The 6,905-nt window shown below is 37.1% G+C and overlaps 1 pseudogene; it reads right to left on the bottom strand.

Annotated features, from left to right (window-relative positions):
- Nucleotides 1-6,284: 6,284 nt before the first annotated feature.
- Nucleotides 6,285-6,385, bottom strand: LOC119533551 (annotated as a pseudogene).
- Between the last annotated feature and the right edge of the window lie 520 nt (nucleotides 6,386-6,905).

Here is a 6,905-nt window from a genome sequence, read left to right on the forward strand (position 1 = left end):
CCCTGGTTAAACCTCGGTAACAAAAGCAAAATACTTAATTTACACTACCAGTAGTTAAGCATTTTGTAGAATTAAGCATAGACTTATCGTTTACCTGGGTATTGACTGAACACACCATCTCCCATACACATTTCCATATTATGTCCACTAGGTGTCTCATTATTTTGAAAGAAGATGGAAAAGCACAATCTTTCCACTTGTGTGAGGAGTCTGCTGTAGAATAAACATCCCACTCACTTAGCTAAAATCTCAACCCCATTCCAGCAACCATTTTATAAAATGCCAGTACTTGCCTCTCATTTGAGAAGTTGTAGGGGAAGAAGATATTTTTGTGGATTCTTTCTCCTCATAATCCACATGCCTCCAAATTGCTCTCCTAAGAAATTCAGGACTATTAAAATGAAGCAGGGGTTCCTCCACAGAGTGAGACTAAGACCTTAAGGGCCGCAGTACTGCCTCCCCACTGGTTCAGCTGTGGTCTACATGGGAGCTGACAGGCCCAAACTACACCACATTATCTGTGTGCCCATGCAGAAAGTGTTCCTCCCTATTCAAGGGTATCAATAAATCAAAGTCATTTTCAGAATACAATCCAAGGTCTCTTTTTGTGCTGTGAATTTCAGGTTTTGTATATGATGCACAACTGCTTATCCCAATATTTTCCCCTTTGTCATCCATGACTTTTCTTTTGGTGGACTATGGCAGAACCCTTTGCCTGTGAGAGACATCAAAAAGGACGACACCATGTAACAAACTAACAAACGGTATGTCTTCAAGAATCTGTTGTAACTTTGAAAGTCCATCTCATCAGGTTTTCACACTCTATTAGTGGAAGTATAAATTGATATGACCTTTCTGCAAAGCAATTTGGCACTATCTATCAAGAATGCATTTTTAAAGTTCATACTCTTGAATCCCTGTGTCTGTTAGGATCCCAAAAAGAAAGGGATTTATTCTGGGTGGATAAATGAAGACATTAATAAAGGGACTACTTACAGATGGATTTGAGGGGAGGGAGTTTAGGGAGTAAACCAGGGAGTGAGCACCTGAAGAACAACAGAGGAAAGCTGCTACCCGCCCTAGGGCTAAAAGGACAAATGGAGAAAAAAAATCTCATGGATCCCAGTAAGATCTGGAACCATGTAGGAGGAACCACCAAGGTAGAGGGTGGGATTGTTGGGAGAGGTATGTAGCTTCTGCCTCAAAGCAGGAGCACTGTGAGGAGGAAAGAGTGGAATTCTCTCTCTTCTTGACCTCCAGTCTCTTGCTGGTGCTACCCACTGTCTAAATTCCAAAGAAGTCAGAGGGCAAGTGATCCTGGAGATGCAATCCAGACAGATACAGAGCATAATCAAGAAAGGCAGAGAGTTGGGGGTGGGGATACAAAACAACAACACAATCCTGTAATTCCGTTTCTAGGAATATATATCTTAGGGACATAATTAAAGACAGAAGTGAAGAATTACATGCAAGGATGTTGTTCTTGGTGCTATGTATAATAGTGAAAAAAAAAAAAAAAAAAAAAAGAAAACAAGCTAAATTTCCTAAAATAAAATAGATAAATTATGCTGTGTTTCCATACTTTGGAATATTACATGCCATTATAATCATTTTTTATTAAAGAACTGGTAATGGTATGTGGAAATGCTTACAATAAAATGTTAACTGGAAAAAAAGGGAAATAAACCTGTAATATGTAATATTAACCGAATTCCGTAAACATCTATATGCAAAGGGAAAAACACCTAAAAGTGTAAACAATATTTCTTTTTGATGATGGCATTGCATTTTAATTTTCACCATTACTTTTAATATCTTTCCTTTTTTAAAAAAAAAAGTATATGAGATTTTTGTGATCAGAGGAAAAAAGCCAGTGCCAAAAAGGAGAGTCCATCTCACTGAAATGGACTCTGCTCAATGTAAAGTATTAATAAGGGACACAACAGCATGAATGCTGTTTCTATCTGATATCTGGACAAAAAGTGAAAGAAAGTCATTTACTAGATGCTTCCCTACATGACATCAAATATCCAGATATTTTCAATGATTTTGATTCTTTACTAAATTTTTTACTCTCCATTTAGATGACAGATATATCAATTCAGCTTTAGTTGGTCTCATTCTTTTCTTGCAACTTTCAAAAATCCAATAAAATTCTATAACCTACAAATTGTTCCTCATATTGAAATAAAAATGTTTTCTCTTTTAAATTGTATATTTTAGAATTCAGTATATTTTATTTTTAACTATTTTTAAATTTTATTGAGTAGCCAAGTAACACACAAATACATTTTTTTCCCTTTTTAATTTTTATTGGGATTGTTCAGATACCATACAATTATCCAAAGATCCAAAGTGTACAATCAGTTGCCCCTGGTACCCTCATACAGCTGTGCATCCATCACCACACTTAATTTTTGTTCAATTTTTAGAACCTTTTCATTACTCCAGACAAGAAATAAAGTGAAAGATAAAAAAAGAAAGAAATAAAAGGAAACTCAAATCCTCCCATATCCCTAACCAACCCCCCTCAATTGTTGACTTGTAGTATTGGTATAGTACATTTGTTACTGTTTATGAAAAAACATTGAAATACTACTAATTATAGTATATAGTTTGCAATAGGTATATATTTCTTCCCTATATGCTCCTCTATTATTAACTTCTAATTGTATTGTCATACATTTGTTCTGGTTCATGGAAGAGATTTCTAATATTTGTACAGTTAATCATGGACATTGCCCACCATAGGATTCAGTTTTATACATTCTCATCTTTTGATCTCTATCTTTCCTTCTGGTGACATATATGACTCTGAGTTTCCCCTTCCCACCTCATTCACGCACCATTCTGCACTGTTAGTTATTCTCACATCTTGCTACCAAACATTTAAGTTCATCCTAGTTGAACATTCTGCTCATACTAAGCAATCGCTCCCCATTCTTAAGCCTTGTCCTATATCTTGGTACCTTATATTTCATGTCTGTAAGTTTACATATTATAATTAGTTCCTATCAGTGAGACCCTGCAATTTGTCCTTAGGAGTCTGGTTTATTTCACTCAGTATATTGCCCTCAAGGTTTTGTCATCAACCCACTTTTTTTTAATATGGTTTTGTTCACACACCATACATTCCATCCTAAGTAAATAATCGATGGTTCTCTGTATGGTCATATATTTATGTGTTCCCACCTTCACCAATATCTATATAAGGGCATCTACATTTCTTCCAGAAGGCAGAAGGGAGAGTCAAAGAAGGTAGAGAGGCAAAAGAAAGAGGAAAAAAAAAATGACAGCTAGGAAGCAGCAAAAGGAAAAATAACCTTAAATCAAAGTAGAGTAAAGACAACACCACCAATGTCAAGTGTCTAACATGCCTCCCCTATCCCCACCTCTTATCTGCATTTACCTTAGTATATTGCCTTTGTTACATTAAAGGAAGCATAATACAATGATTCTGTTAGTTACAGTCTCTAGTTTACATTGATTGCATCCCTCCCCCAATGCCTCCCCGTTTTTAACACATTGCAAGGTTGACATTTGCTTGTTCTCCCTTGTAAAAGAACATATTTGTGCATTTTATCACAATTGTTGAACACTCTGGATTTCACCAAGTTACACAGTCCCATTCTTTATCTTTCCTACTTTCTTCTGGTGTCTCACATGCTCCCAACCTTCCTCTCTCAACCGTATTCATAGTTATCTTTGTTCAGTGTACTTACATTGCTGTGCTACTATCTCTCAAAACTGTGTTCCAAATCACGCACTCCTGTCTTCTCCTGTCACTCTGTAGTGCTCCCTTTAGTATTTCCTGTAGGGCGGGTGTCTTGTTCACAAAGTCTCTCATTGTCTGTAAGAAAATATTTTGAGCTCTCTCTCATATTTGAAGGACAGCTTTGCTGGATATAGGATTCTTGGTTGGTGGTTTTCCTCTTTCAGTTTTTAAATATATCACACCACTTCCTTCTTGCCTCCATGGTTTCTGCTGAGAGATCTGTACATAGTCTTATTAAGCTTCCTTTGTATGTGATGGATTGCTTTTCTCTTGCTGCTTTTAGGATTCTCTGTCTTTGACATTTTATAATCTGATTCTTAAGTGTCTTGGCGTAAACCTATTCACATCTATTCTGTTTGGAGTACACTGCGCTTCTTGGATCTGAAATTTTATGTCTTTCATAAGAGATGGGAAATTTTCATTGATTATTTCCTGTATTATTGCCTCTGCCCCTTTTCCCTTATTTTCTGGGACACCAATGATACGTACATTCTTGTACTTTGTTTCATCCTTAGATCCCAGAGATGTTGCTCATATTTTTTCATTCTTTTCTCCATCTGCTCCTTTGCATGTAGGCTTTCAGGTGTTTTGTTCTCCAGTTCCTGAGTGTTTTCTTCTGCCTCTTGAGATCTGCTGCTGTTGTATGTTTCTATTGTGTCTTTTAACTCGTGTTGTGCCTTTCATTTCCGTAGATTCTATTGGTTGTTTTTTGAACTTTTGATTTCTGCCTTATGTATGCCCAGTGTTTTCTTTACAGCCTCTATCTCTTTTGCGAAATCTTCTCTAAACTTTTTGAATTGATTTAGCATTAGTTGTTTAAATTCCTGTATCTCAGTTGAAGTGTACATTTGTTCCTTTGACTGGGCCATAACTTTGTTTTTCTTAGTGTAGGTTGTAATTTTCTGTTGTTTAGGCATGGTTTCCTTGGTTACCCCAATCAGGTTTTCCCAGACCAGAACAGGCTCAGGTTCCAGAGGGAAGAAATATTCAGTATCTGGTTTCCCTGACGGTGTGTCTTAGAAAATTGGTACACCCTGTGATGCCTCAGGTCACTGTGCTTTTCTACCCAGCAGGTGGCGCCTGTTAGCCTATAACTCTTGACTGGTGTGAGGAGGTGTGGCCATGTTCCCCCAGGCTCTGGGGTCTGGTTCTGAATGGAAAGGGCCCCACCCCTTTCCTCTTAGAGAAGATAGACCACCTAGGGGGATGTCATTAGCATTTCAGTGGTCTCTCTCTCTGCTTCTGCTGTCTTCACCCTTCTCTGAGTCACAGCACTGGGAACTTAAAATGGCTGGGGCTTTCTCCCCTTCAGACCTAGTCCAAGGCAACCCTCCGGCTCTCCAACGTCAGTCATCAACCAAAGCCTCTGTCTGTTTTTTGGGGATTCGTACCTGTAGTGAGCAGTTCACACTCGCTACTTAAAACCCCAGCTGGAGCTCAGCTGAGCTATATTCGCTTGCTGGGAGAGAGATCTCTGGCACCACGAGGCTTTGCAGCTCAGGCTATAGGGGAGGGGGGTTTCACAACTTGGATCTGCAGGTTTTACTTACAGATTTTATGCTGTGATCTCAGGCATTCCTCCCAATTCAGGTTGGTGTTTGATGAGTGGACGGTCTCATTTGTCCCCCCGCAGTTATTCTGGATTATTTACTAGTTGTTTCTGGCTTTTTTTAGTTGTTCCAGGGGGACTACTTAGTTTCCACTCCTCTCTATGCCGCCATCTTCCCTCTCTCGACAAATAACATTTTTGTTTTAAAAATTCACACAATACCGAAAATGTGAAAGTCTCTCTTGGCCACCTGCCCACTCAGTTTCCTTCCCCTAGATAATCCTGTTGTCAGTTTGGTTTGTAACCCTCAAGACATTAGCTTATCATTTACATGCATATATATGCATTTACAAATATCTAGATTTTTTTCCATTTTTAAAATAAATGGTGTTAAAGTGTACATTTTGTTCTGCAACTTGCTTTTTTTCTCATGTTGAAATTCCACTTCATTCTTCTTCAATGGCTACGCTGTTTTCCATGATCTGGATATTCCACAGTTTATCTGACCACTCCTGATGAGGGTGATTTAAGTTGTTGCTAGTCATCTGCTATTTTGGACAATATGCAGTGCAAATCTTTGTACATGCTTCTGTGTGTGCACATGTGGGCATTTCTCTAAGGGAGCTATGGAGAAAACAGAATTTCTGGTTTGAAAGGTATGCACTTAAATTTTTATTTGATACTGTTCCACAGCCTTTTGTAAAGTTTCATCAATTTACACTCTTCATAAAAAGATGAAAAGATGTTCAACTTCACTAATAATCAGGAAAATGCAAATTTAAATAATAAGACACCATTTTTACCCATTGGGTTCACATATTTAAAAAGAATGATAATGTAAAGTGTGGAGGGGGATAGAAAAGTGGTTACTCACATAAGGAGGCACAACTTTTTATAACTACATCTATACATTAGCGAGTGTTCCTTGGAGACTTATTTTCTTTTCCTTTTTGTTTTTATAAAAACATGGAACACTTCATGAATTTGTATGCATCCTTGCACAGGGTCCATGCTAATCTCTGAATCATTCCAATTTTAGTCTATGTGCTGCCGAAGAGAACACTGGAGACTTATTAAAAGTGATTAAGCTAGACTGTTGTGATAAATAAACAAAGGATATTGTCATTACAGGATCATTGATTTTTTTTAATTTTAAAAATATATTTTATTTAACCCAATACATCCAAAATAACATCATTTCAACATGAAATCAATATAAAAATATTAATGAGATATTTTACATTCTTTTTTTCATAACATGTCTTTGAATTTCATGTGTATTTTACACTTGGAGCACATCTCAATTCAGATGCAAATTTCCATCAGAAATACTTGGCCTGTTAATAGATTTCATAAATCTTACAGTTGAAAAAGTAGATTCACCTACCCATGTTGTTTCAAACATACTTAAAGTTTTCTAATAATTGATTCAAGCCAATTTAAATTAAGTAAAATTAAATGAAATTAAAAATTCAGCTCCTCAACTGCACTGGTCACATTTCAAAGGTTCTTTTCAGGTGGCTAGTAGATATCATTTGGACCATGTGGTACTAGCCAGACCGGCTAGGGGATGTATGTTTA

Source organism: Choloepus didactylus, chromosome 4, assembly GCF_015220235.1.
Source record: "Choloepus didactylus isolate mChoDid1 chromosome 4, mChoDid1.pri, whole genome shotgun sequence".
In the NCBI taxonomy this organism is placed as follows: Eukaryota; Metazoa; Chordata; class Mammalia; order Pilosa; family Megalonychidae; genus Choloepus; species Choloepus didactylus.